General features: G+C 37.5%; 1 protein-coding gene across 1 annotated transcript in view; it reads left to right on the top strand.

The window, feature by feature from the left end:
• The window catches only part of LOC150103638 (T-box transcription factor TBX20-like), a 129,851-nt gene that overhangs the window by 87,992 nt on the left and 27,926 nt on the right, over nucleotides 1-13,933 (top strand). The window lies entirely within an intron of this gene.

The raw sequence follows: 13,933 nt of genomic DNA, 5'->3' as shown, positions 1-13,933 counted from the left end.
GGTACACGTCTTAACGCACGTTATGAGTGAAGGCAATCGTGAATATCGCTTCATATTCGTGCTGGTTCGCTGTTAAGCGAGGGTTTTTAGACACGAAGATAGTCTGTGACAGATCGTCAAGTGTTGCTGTGATGACTTTGAGCAAAGTTTAAGCTGAACAAGAGCACTCGACTTAGAAGAAGAGCAACTAAAACTTATTTGGGGCTGAAGAATATTTTAATGAAGAATCAAATACGCGTAGCTTTGGATAAGATTCAGTTTATCGAAATGTAAATTTCAACTTTGAACTGTGATGTCCGCGAATTTAAATGATCGCATCTAAACTTTTTAAGGAATGCCAGCGGTTAATGGATTGGGAAAATTCATTATCCATGGATTATTACCAGTTAATATGAAGTAGTGATAAGGCGCCCATATAGAATAATACAAACCGCCTTGACTTGAACAATTAAAATGGAGTGATTAGAGTACAAACCGACAATTTGGTATTAAAAAAAAAATCCAAATCTTACTCAAGAAAGGTTGTAAACCTGTCATGCATTCAGTACCGTGGTGGGTTGAGGGTTACATAAACCGAAAACCAACTTCTAGAGTTTGGCACTTTTACAAGTCCTCAAGGATCTCAAGTGGCTAAAAACCATGTTGGAACTCCAGCATAAAGACGCGGTACTTTATGCTGGAGTTCCAATCAGCTAACGCATTAGCTCTGCTAACGCATTCCTTTTTTCACATTTATTCCGGCATGCAGTGCAACTGGATTACAGTCGTCATAAAAATATTCGGCATTTTTATCGAAGGTGTGGCTTTAACGGTTATTTGCCAATTGGCCGTTACTTCAGTGCGCTCCATTAGTCGTAACTTCGGGAGTGGGTCCATTCCCTTCACACTTTGTGGACGGCACTTAAAGGTTAGGCTTCTGGAGATTTTCAGATATGTGGAACCGGGCAAGGGACACCACGAAATACGTGAGAAATATAAAAGGCCAAGGATGTTAAGGGGTGAGATGTCATCATCATCATCATCAAATTCCTGACATTTACTCTCAAGGGGTGTACAGGATATGATAGTACTACACGAAAAAAATTACATCATTACTAACTTCCTATCTACAATTTTCCTCCAAATCAGTCTGTTACTTGTCAAGACTCCAACATTATCGGATCTTATATTTCTATCGTCTAAGGCTATCGTCTTTGTACAGTATCAATCCACCTATGTCTTGGTCTTCCTGTGTGTCATTTTCCTGCCAACCGGGCAGAGAACACTTGTTTTGCTAATCTTTCCTTGCCCATTCTGTTCAAGTTACCACCTGAGATTAGCTCTGCTAACGCATTCCTGGATGCTGACAATGTCAAGTTCTTTCCTAATATCCTCGTTTTTAATATAATATTGCCATTGATGCCGTCTGTTCATGCCTATAATCTTTCTCAGGAGTCTCATATCTGCGGTCAAGTGTTTTACTTCTGACCCAGCTCTCAGATCCATAAGTTAAAACTGGTTTGAACACTGTCTTGTATACAGCTAATTTCGTGTTCCGACTAATTTCTCTCTTATTCCATATGAATTTATTCAATTGACTTCCCACCATACCAGCTTTGCTGATCCTGTTGTCTATTTCTATATTTAATTTACCATCTTCGGTAAAAATCGTGCCTAAGTAGCTGAAATGTTTTACTTGTTCCACAGGTTCTCCATTCACAACACAGTTGACATTTTAAATGATTCTGCCTATTTTCATTGTCTTTGTCTTTTTAATGCTGACCTTCATACCATATGTATTATAACAGCTATTCAATTTAGTCAGGAAATCTTGCAAACTTGTAGTGGATTTATTTAGAAGTATAACATCGTCCGCATAAAGCAAAGAGCTGACATTAACATCTCCAATTCTGATATCCTGTTTAATTCCACTTTCCTTCATAATGTGATCCATATAGATAATGAATAACAGAGGGGATAATGTACATCCTTGTCTCACACTAGATTTAACATTAAACCATCTTCCTGTACTTCCTTCAATTCTAACTGCTGACTTTTGTTCCTTGATAAGCTTTCTTCTTTTCCTTCACTGCCTCTTTAACTTCCTGTGTCCACCATGGAGTTCTGATTTTTCTATCCTTGCAGACAACCTCACCACATGCCTCTCTGGCTGAATCAATCAATGTTTTCTTCAAGGCTTGCCACTGAATCTCCAAGGTTTGGGTCCTGTTCTCCAATTCTTTCATTTTTTCTTCAATAATCTTTCTGTATTTTAGTCTACAGCTCACATCTGAGAGCTGCTCAACTTTTATTCGCTTTAAAACTTTCTTACATGTTATTCTTTTCAATATAAAGTTCAATTTTATCCTGCTCAAGACTAAATAGTGATTACTTCCAATTTCAAATCCTCTCTACACTCTGGTGTCCTGCACCAGGGAGAAAACATCACTATCAACAATAACATAGTCAATGAGACATTTCTTATTCCTTGCCTCTCCTCTCCATGTGAATTTGTGCACATTTTTATGTTGGAACATGGTGTTAGTAATAACCAGTCCATGTCCTGAGCAGAAATCCAACAGGTATTTGCCATTATTATTAGCTTTGCTCTTTTCTCCAAATTTTCCCAAAATATTTTTGTATGTCTGACAATCATTTCCTACTCTGCTTTTTAGATCCCCAACAAGGACCAATTTTCCTTTTTCATTGTGTCAGTTGTTTTCTCTAAAGCTCAAAACATTCCTCCACTTCTATCTTAGTAGAACCTTCTGTGGGACCATCATAGGCACAAATAAGTCTCATTGTCCAGTTCCCCATTCTGATATTTGCCCACATTACTCTACTTGAGACTGCCTGCCATTAAAGAAGATTAGCCTTGTATTTAGTGTTAATAAATACAATATAACATTTTGTATTTATTGCTCAGAAAGATCTCACCAGTTTTGCCTTTTTTGTTTCAGTCATCCCTATTATGTCAATCTGGTACTTATCTAATTCCTCAGCTAGCTCCATTTCTTTGCCATTCAGGCTTCTTATGTTGATAGTATCAATCTTTAACTCTGGTGATGTTGAGTTGGAGTGTGTTTTCAAATTTGTTCTAGTAGCTGACTTTTTGCTGTTTGCCCTGGTTCCCTGGCTAAAACAACGGAGGCCTTGTTTAACCGGGCAACGCCCCAGCCGGCATGAAATTTTGTCATTTCGTACCATCATTTTTTTTATTTTGGTTTAACTATTAAGAATACAATTTGATCGGCTGAATCCCAAATTGCCAGCCTATCCTCGTTCCTTCAGTATCCAAGTAGATACCCAACAGGGTGCACCACGAGAAGGTGAGGATTGGACATTAGGTCAGAAGCCCTGGTCGGTTCTCCGCATTCCTTTAAAGGCTATTTGGAGGTCTCCTCTCAGTTATACAGCTCTGATCCTTAAGCACCCAGTTTGGGAATTAAAGTCGAAAGTACTATGGCTAGGAGAAGAGAGTATTGTGTTTCTCAATTTGTGCCCACATTATTATTTGGGCAATAAACAAAGAAGATAAGCAAAGAATAGAACAAGTGAAATGAGATTTATAAGAAGAACTGCAAAATACACATTGTTAGACCAAAAAAGGAACAAAGATTTTTAAAAGAACTAAAAAAAATCACCAGAAGAAAAACTAAGCAGTTATAAACAAAAACGATTGAACATGCAAACCGAATGGCCAACACCCGACATCCTAAACAAATAATAAAATACAACTTAATTGGAAAAAGAAGGCAGAATGGACCTCAAAAAATGATATTGGATGATAATGAGACCGAAACAGACCAATGTGGTCTACACCTGTAATTAGTATTATGTTGATGATGAATTTGCGCGTATTCTTTAGCCAGTTTGTAAGGTTTTGCTCGATTTAAAAACCCTTCCGGTTTCGTATCCGATCGACTAACTCATCTTCAGCTAAAAAGTCCTCTAAAGGTACTGCGCATCCTAGATGGTATTCCCAACACGTACTGAAATTTCAGCTGCATCCATCACTAATTGCTTTCTACTTTTTCTTTTATGTGAGTTCCAACCACTAAACATCATATCATATCAGATTGTGTGTGTGTGTGTGTGTGTGTGTGTGTGTGTGTGTGTGTGTGTGTGTGTGTGTGTGTGTGTGTGTGTGTGTGTGTGTGTGTGTGTGTGTGTGTGTGTGTGTGTGTGTGTGTGTGTGTGTGTGTGTGTGTGTGTGTGTGTGTGTGTGTGATAAAGCGGTAAATAATCCAGTTAACCTCTTCTAAAGACCAAGTTTATTCTTTTCATTTCAAAGAGACATTGAGCGTTATGACACCAAGTTTACGAAAGCCTACGTCTGAGAGTTTCCACTTATTTATTTTTTTATTTTCATTGTCTTGTTTCATTCTGAAATTCATTTGCTGTGTCCTATTATTCAATCGTGCATGCGTGGTGTCATGTGAAAGACGCTCCATTTGTCTTTCTATTGGAAAGACTTAGAATTGAACGTCGTTAAAAATGAAGGCTCTGGAAGTGAAGGGGAGTTAGCTGGTCTGATACACGCAGTTAACAGACAAGGCGGCTTCTTAACTTAAATTGCTTCGGCCATTGCAATAAAAACCAAATGCAAACCTCAATCAATCTTCCCGAACGTTTATCATTCTTTATTTTAATCTTCATTTTCTTCAATTCAACTTTCCTAATAGCGAGGTCAGTACGCTCGGATATTAATGTTCAGAACTTCAAATAACTTCCTTCTTCTAAGCGCACTGAATCATGCAAGTAGAGATGAAGAGACTTGCTGTCACCAATGATCGCACACAAACTGGTCGCACGTGCCAGAATACAAGATAATCCAAACTCCCCTTCAATTCAGCGTCCTCTTCACCGATGAACCAACAACCAAGTGTGGAGATCAGATCGCAACCCATTATTGCCAGAAATGGCGAATATTGTAAATCTACTCATATTTCATAGCCGAATGTATGGGAACTTCTAATGTTACGAAGAAATACACCGGAGATCTTACGAGAGCGCGACCTTCGTCATCAGAGTTGCCTTATACTTGTACTACTCAAAAGACACAAACTCTGCCCCTGGCGTCCGTATATTCGCCTTTTCTTAGTGCATTCGGGTTTCATTGGCTCGATAGCTGCTTCGAACTGTTGGTTTTAATCGGAGACAGGCAGAAACCTTAAAGGGACAAACACGCTGTTTAATACCATGGCAATCAGTATCTCTCTCCCCCCTCTCTCTCTCTCTCTGTCTCTCTCTCTCAACATTAGAATGATCTTCGTGACTTTATGTCAGGTTTCCTTGATTAGATTATTGTGTCTGTTTGTCTGATTTGAATGTTTGCACTGAATGCACTGAACAATTTTCTTCATCCCATCTTATATTCTCGTCCCTTATTTAAGCCACGCCTCTCCCGTGAAATGATCCAAGGCTGTTCAAGAGATGAACTAAGAACATCGCAGTTGGTGGCTTTAAATGCAATATCATCTTCTTCTTCAGCCTTTTCTAAAGAGATGCAAGAAAATTATTAAAGCATTCAAAAGTGATCCTGAAAGGGCCACAATCAGGAAACTCGCATCATGTCTGAAACAGCAATCATGATTTCTGTCCCCCCTTGCTAAAACTTCCATCCAATCTTACTTCCATCTCGGATGTTTACTGTATCGTTATTCATAAAACAAAGCCAATCATTTGATTTTGTTTACTTCTAACACTTATGATCTCTGCAAATATTCACCTACAAAGTCCAAACTCACATTAAAAAAAAAACTTTGTTCAATCTCGATACCAGAAAAGGCTCTTTGTCATGTGATTATTATGTTGGTTTCACTTCCGTGAAATTCTTTAACGACAAACTTTATGGCTGCTTGGAAATCTTTCGAGTTAAACCAAAATCAGCGTAGATTCCACCACTGTTCATCAATTGGATTTCCTTGCTTATATCTCCACCTTATGGAAAATACTATAGAAAATGGTGAAATACAAGTAATATAAGCTAAATGCGAATCCTTATGATCTGTTTCTGTCTCATTTTCAATGCAATATCCCCTTTTGAGGTTATCCGGTCTTCTCTTCCCAGTTGGTTTATATTTAATTAATTTTTTTGGATATCGAGTGTTTGGCCATTCGTTTTACATGTTCCAATTTCGTTTATATTTCTTTAGTTTTTCTTCTATTGATTTTATTTTTAGTTCTTTTAAAATGTCTTCGTTCCTTTTTTGTTTTGCAGTTCTTCTCATGAATCTCATTTCGCTTGTTTTTATTCTTTGTTTATTTATTGCCCGAATTTCACTGCCATTTAGCAATGTAGGTACTGTTAAAGTATTGTATATTTTCAAGCGTGACTGTATTTGGATTGAGAGTTCTATTTATCGAGCCTATAAACTGTAAATAAAATAGCTTGCTCTTTCTGTCTTCGGACATTTCATCAAGTGTGGATCAAGAACTTTGAAACTAATCCTGAATCACAAGATTCTGTTCTTCACCTACGATCTTCCTTCTATATGGTAATAACCTTTTTCAAGTTGATTGCCAATCAAATACACAGTTTTGCTGATGACACAACACTACACCCTTCTTTCTCCTTAAACAGAATTGCACTAAAAGGCACCAAACTATTCTTCGATGGAGTGCTGACTGACTGATTTTCCCTTTTCAGTCGTTTCCAACCGTAGTCGACTTCGTAGGCATTGCCCACAAAGTGTTCCTGATGAGATTTTTACAGGGTAGTTCATCATTGCTTTCCCCAACCCCCAGTTGTATCCACTCTCGGGGCCGGCATTTGGCTGGGACGTATTCATGACTGCAGTCCATGTGCGTTCAGGGGGCCCGGTTTGCCTGTTTGTGGCAGGAAAAACCGCAGATAAACTGGGGAGAAAGCCCTGCTGTCCACGCCCAAGACCGGCTAACTTGGCTATGGCTGAGAAAGATCCTTAAGCCCTCTTAAGGATCCTTAAGCTCCTCGTCGACGGGAATCGAACCCAGAACACTCCTTTCCCAGGCATATGGTTGCGAAGCGCATAGCCACTAGGCAAACCGCGCGGACTATGGAGGGCTAATGACTATTATTTGAATGCTATTAATACTCGACCTTCTTTGATTTCTTTAAAAGAAGAGCCTTTTCTTCCAGTCTTACTTTTGACAACACTCAAATCTCTAGACAAGTGAGATGTCTTTTCTTGGAATTATCCCTACCTTTAGTCCTTCTTTCCATAAAAAAAAAAGTACAAATATATCCTCCTCATCATCATCCAAAAAAATTAGTTTCTTCTTTCAAGACATTAATTTACGTTTAAACATAGAAGAAAATTTAATCAGATCACAAATCCAGCAGACCACCCATTGAGATTCGAACCCAGGGAATTTCAACTCAAGAGCACTTGTCGGGCTTTTTTTTTTCTTGGTGGGGAGATAATTCTCAGAAAACAATAGTCAAAAGACAATGCACCATAAAAGCAATTCATCGCGGGATAGGTTTTTTGGGGGGGGGATAAGCAGTCAATGAAAAAATAAACAAAAGACATAAAAAAACATCACTTAATTAAAATGATCTTAATAAATTGGGAAGCAGATCACAAAGCAGTCCGATCAAATGAAGCAAAGCAGTTTTAATTTGGAGTACCTCAAGGGCACCGCACATTTCCGGGTGGTTCTGATTGAGGGCATCATTAACAGTCTATTATTATTCCCTGAAAAAAAGTGCACTTCTTTCATCCCACGATGTCCCTTTAAACATAAACATACTAGCCCAGGACTACTATTCCAACAGGGAAGCGCACGATACCCCAAAAACACATTTTTCTCAACTCTAACACTCGTGTTAGGGACCTCCAAAGTCTCCTTAATCGAGATCTGCTTTAATATTCATAAATTATATTTATAACTATAAAATAACACGTACACCACGGTAGATAACGTTTTAATATGTAAATAGTTCGTCTTACGTATCATAGGACATCGTCAGTACAATTATCAAACAGCAATAGAAACTATATTAAAAAAAAAAACATTAGTGCGCATGCTTAAATTGGAATTCCTCTACGTATACAGTTGCGTATTTATGGATTAAACCTAACTGGACAGAAAAAAAATTTAAATTAAAACATAATAGATAAACTTATTTTATACACTTGGAGATAACAATTTACAGACTTTTGGAACAGTGAGACAGTCGTTCCGATTAACATTAGGTCTATGACGTAAGGCTTCAGCACTTTCTCCATATAAACGTTCATGTTTACATATGGGTCGATGTAATAGTTTAGCGTTTTACCATTGGATCCTGTGATTAATGTTTTCGATTCCATGTTGTGCAAGGCCAGATTTGTGAGGAATGTGGTCTTAATGTTCAGAGTTACGTTTATTTATAGATCGTCCTGTTTATCCATAGTAAGATTCCATCCTATCCTTCTCATCCGTCCCTTATATTTTGCCAAAAGTTCAAAGATGCCTTTAATATATGGTATAGGAGTCCTGTGGGCTTCTTCTTGTTTTGGATTGAGTTGCAGGAGAGTGGTTAATTTTTTGGGGTAATTTTTGGATTATATCCATGTAGTAGAGTGGTTTCTTTAATAATTTCCAATTCTTGTTTTAGAGATTCTTCAGAAGACCAACTCTCATGTGCTCTGGATACTCAAGATTTTACGGTGCCATATATTTGAGATGGATCTTGAGCCGATTTGTTATAGATATAGCGACCTGAAAACATGGTTTCTGGTAGATTGTGGTGGAAATGAAACCATCTTGTTTATATTCGGTGTGTACATCAAGAAAGAAATACTTTTTGATGATTCTTTTTCTAGTGTGAACTTGACACGAGGATGCACGGTGTTGAATTTTTGTAGAAATGAGTTGAGTTCTTGTTTTGTGTGACTCCAGACAACAAAAACGTCTTGGTGAGCCCATTGCTGTTCCTTCCTACTGTTTACATGTTTTATCTTTCATGTGAAGTAACCTGAAATGCTTGCAAATTTGAATAATTTAATAATATCGGGTGAGTCGCTGACTGCAGGAACTTTTTCTAATCCTATCTTCGACCGGTTCCCGAGTTAGTCGATCGCTGGCACGGGCAAGCGGGTTTTTCCTCCCGGAAATTCGGGTTTTTCGTCCCGTAAACTTAAGAAAATCGACCCTAGTACCCACATTATTTCAGACAGTGACATATCTTGTTAGGGTTAGGTACCAAGAGATGGCAGCACTTGTTTGCCAGCCTCTTCATTGGTGGCTGCTATAATTAGTGACAGACATGGGCCAGTTATCTCTGATTGGCTACAGGTAGAGATTGAACTGCTCACTCAGTCTCCAAAAGCTAGATAGGGTATAAAGGCCTCGCTACTCCCTATTAGGGATAAACGGCGTTAGTGGATTTCTTTTTTTTTTTTTTATCGGATGGAAATTTTTGAGTTAACAATTCGATTGTCTCTTTGTGAGGGATATTAGCGAAAAGAGAGAGAGACAAGGTCGAAGCTTATTAACATGTCTGTGTCTGCCAATTTAATGGCTTTTATTATTGTAAGAAATTCTATGGACTTTTCAATCGAAGTTGAGTGGCCAGTGAAGGTTAGACAAGAATCTTGATATTTTATACGTGGGACTGCCTATAGAATCCACAACAGGCCTAAGTGGGCATTTACTTTTATGTAATTTAGGTGAACTATATATTCTAGGAGATCTTGCTTGGTATGTTTTGAGTCTTTTAATGGTTTCTTGATCTATGGATGTAGTTTCATCCAACTTGAGTTTTGTTTAGCTGTCTTTTGGTAGGATCATAATTAAGGGATTATGTTTTGCGATCTCGACGCAATAAATTCATTTTCTGATCGTATGACGTAGCATCTAAGACTACAGTGGTGTTGCTTTTGTCTGCTTTGGTGATAACTATGTTACTGTTTCGTTTTAAGAATTTCATTGATGGTGAAATATTCACTTCTGCTGGTTGGACATCATAGATCACTTTGGCTATTTCAAAACGTAGTCTGTTGCCTTCAATGCTAGACAGATGACTGGCGTTCCTTTCAGTGTTGTGTATGAAATCTAAATATGGCACACGTTTCGGCAAAATCGCAAACTTATGATCTCGTGCTAGCACATTCAGCTCATCTTCAGTTCGAGGTTTGTCAGATAAGTTTTCAACCCATTTCTCAGCAGGTTAGGTGAGGTTGTATTTTTCTTAGATCGTTCGAACAATGTGAAGTATTTTTTTATTGACATTTGCGTTGCTCGTTTCAAATGCTTTTGTGCCCGCATTTTTTTGAGATATTACTATTTGTAGCAAGTCTTGATTTAATATATTTGACAGATCAGTTCTGTTGTTTTCATGATATTTAATGCAAATTCCCGTTTTGAAACTCGTAACTGATTAAGAAACAAGCAATGACTATCGTTTTGATAAATTTCATGAGTACCTGGTGATTTAATAACTTCCTTTAATTTAGCAAAAGTGGAAATAAGTTTATCGCGTCTGCACTTCTTTAAAAATGAGATTCTGGCACCCAACTTGCCTTGTCGCAATTGAAGTTTTCCTAGTGAGTTGCTCTTCTCTGCTGTTGATTCCTATTGTTGTTTGATAATTTTACTGACGACGTCGTATGATACGTAAGACGAACTATTTACATATTAAAACGTTATCTACTGTGGCATACGTGTTATTTTATAGTTATGAATACTCCACAGGTTTCACTATACCAGAAAATTATATTTATGAATTTATGACACCCTTATTCGCAGTCCACTTCTTTGTACAAAATGACAGTGCAATTCAAAATACGACCAAGAAGACAAAACCAGAAAGACATCTTTTATTATTATTGCTGTTACATTCGGATTTTATTATGGTATCAGTATCATTATTATTGTGAAATAAGTAATGCGCATATAATAAGAATAATCTAAAATAGAGCAAATGGTCGGGGCAAACAGAGAAAAATATATTTTCGAAGTATATGGTGTGGAGTGCCCTCTAGCGATGATTCTTGGGACGTCGTGGAAGTGTCATAAAGAATTCATGTGACATCCAAGCACAGTCTCTTCTGAGTAATACCAGCAAGCGTCACGAAACTGTAAAAATAATATTTGAAGGGACATGAAGGGTTTCTTACTTCGCAATCATCGACATTTTTGGTGAATTACTTTGTCCATTGTTTGCGATTAGTTTTCTGGAAATATTTTAATCTGCATATGTCTGGTATTTTAAATTTTTCCACCGACTTTGCAAACGAGTTCTAATTTTGTTGTCGTTTACTCTTCAATACCGAGGTGTTGTGGAAATATTTTTGAATTCCGTGCTCCATAAAATAAAATAAAAAATAAATAAAAATAAAAAAACAATCTTTCAACGTTGTTTAACTGTTTTGAGGATTTTCTAGAGCTCTTTCTATACAAAATTGAATGGAATTCGTGTTTAGTTCTGGTGTTGGCTTTGAGGTGCCATCGGAAACAGCACGGGATAAAGAGGGATGGAAGGCATTTTTATTCAGATATCGAATCCCGCAGTTGGTTTTACCACCAGCTTAAGGAAACTTTGTTTCTTCAAGCTATTGACCACCAAATGTCACTGGAACGCATGCGTGAATGCTTTCTTGGCTATTTTTATTGTGAACGATATTTGCATTCGGTCATGTGAGACAAATCACGTATTATCCTATCGAATCTTCCCCCTCCTCCCCTCTTTACACATAAATCAAAAACCTGCTTGAATTTACATCTGCGGTTGCAGTTCACATTCTTTGGTTTCGTTTCTTATGTGCAAAATGCGGGATAAATAGCCATAGGTCAAAAATGCTCAAGGTGAGTCAAAAGGTTCCCATTTTATGTCAGAAGCAATCCCTCGATTAATGCGCCCCCGATTAGTGCGTCGTTTTTTTTCGATACCCAAATCCGATTAGTGCGCCTCTAAAATTCGATTAGTGCGCCTGTATACATCTGAAAAATAAATGTTACAGATTTTGAACATTTTGTATGTATACATTTTTATGGCTAACTATTTAAAAAAATCACTCACCAGAATGAAATAATTTAGTTACCGATTTGAAACATTTTACAAAGTTATTTTTTAATGGCATTCTACACTATTTCCATGTACACCATGTTTAAATTTCCAAATTTACTGCAAAATTTATGTCGTCTGCTTTACACAGCATTTTGCTGATCATATCTCGTGTAATTGTTTTTCTTTCTTTTTTTATTTTAAATTATTTCCCTAACCTTTAATCAAGAGTAAAAGAATTAGTGAGCAAAAAATAGAAGTGTAAAAATGATTCGAAAAGTAATCTGATTGGAAAAAAAAACTTGAAATAATAAAGAAAGTGAACAAGGCGAGTCCAGAGGAAAGATAGGAGAAGAACACAAAAATGGGTGAATCAACTGCTGAATACAAAGAGAAAGGTGAGGCTGCTTCAAGTTCATCGTGCATGCACTCGAAATCCAAGTATTATAATGATTGAATTAGAGAGAATTCTTTCTACATGGATCGAAGATTGTAACCAAAAACGGATCCCGCTAAACACTGGCCTTATTAAATCAAAAGTCTCTTTGTAACCTGGAAAGAAAGGACTATCGACGATGGAAATGAAGAAGAATTCCACGTTAGTGCTGGGTGATTTGAGCGTTTCAAAAAGAGAAATAGCCTACATAATGTTCTAATCACAGGCGAAGCTGCAAGTGCAGATAAGGAGGAAAGATTCAGAGATTTTAAAGAAAATTGTGTAAGAAGGGGACTATTGTGATCAAAAAATATTAAATGTAGATGAAACCGGTCTTCTTTTGGAAGCGAATGCCTTCCAAGACTTTTCTGGCTAAATCATAGAAATCTCAGCCTGGTTATAAAGTCGCAAAGTCGAATGAAATTACTGCTAGCAATCTGCGAGCCGTTTGGAAGCACATTCTTCCACATTGTGCAAATGATTTTAGAGGCTTTTCAAATGGATCTAAGTTAATTAAATCTCATTCTGAGAAGTTGAGTGATTCCGACCTGCTAAATTTAGATCCTGAAGAATATGAAGAAAATCTAATCACTGACAAGCCCAAAGAGAAACAGTTTGAAAATAGTTTTCGTGAAATCGAAGTTTTTAAGCAGCAATGCTTACAGACTGACCCTGGTGAAGAGAGAAGCAGTAAAATTTGCAGAAGAGGCAATAGGACCATACCGTCGGTTGTCTGAAAAAAATGCCCACCAAACTACGTTAGCTCAATTCTTTGTTAAGAAGTAGAATAATAAAATTTATATTCTGAATATGTTTTATTGTCTTTCAGCTTCATGGTTTTCCTTTAACTCGGCCCTGAGACATACCTTCATTCTTTTATAAAAAAAAAATTAAGGGTCAAAAAAGAAATTTGAAGAACGAGTTATACTTTTTCCCATAGGTTATTCGATTAGGTTATTATATTCGATTAGTGCGTTTTCGATTAATGCGCCTGTTTTAAAGAACGCACTAATCGAGGGATTGCCGTACTTCATAATGCATCCGATTTTAACGCGAAATGACCTTCCCCTATTGCTTCAGTCCGACTTTTGCACTACGGTAGCCTTCTTTTGTTTGCATCTGCAGTCACGAGCTTGAGAAATGAAAATATCCTTTTCTTCGTTCTATCACTTTTGGTTTCCTTTTACAGATGTTATAGCTGATTTGCAATTTTTAAACATACTGAAATGCGGCCCGATTGAAGCAATCATCCATGCTGCAGCAATACAAAGTGTGATCAAAATGCTTCTGAACTGACCGCCAGATGTCACACGCAATCACGCAGTTCCTGCTTGACAAACCGGACTTCTGCAACTGTTCTTTCAAGTCATAAGAGAGCTACTGCGGATGGAAGACAGCATGGAACAGCAGGTAAATCCGGAAATTTTTTGATCAGAGCTTGCGCCTAATAAAAATGCATCATCACGTCTCTGCTACACTGCGAAATCGTTGCTTTTATGCATATCCGGCGACTGGTTGGGTCATCATTGTTTCTTGATGAC

The sequence above is a fragment of the Typopeltis vanoorti genome, chromosome 9, assembly GCF_054136105.1.
Source record: "Typopeltis vanoorti isolate ZY-2024b chromosome 9, IOZ_Tvanoo_1.0, whole genome shotgun sequence".
Lineage (NCBI taxonomy): Eukaryota > Metazoa > Arthropoda > Arachnida > Uropygi > Thelyphonidae > Typopeltis > Typopeltis vanoorti.
This window is presented reverse-complemented; position numbering and strand designations above follow the sequence as displayed.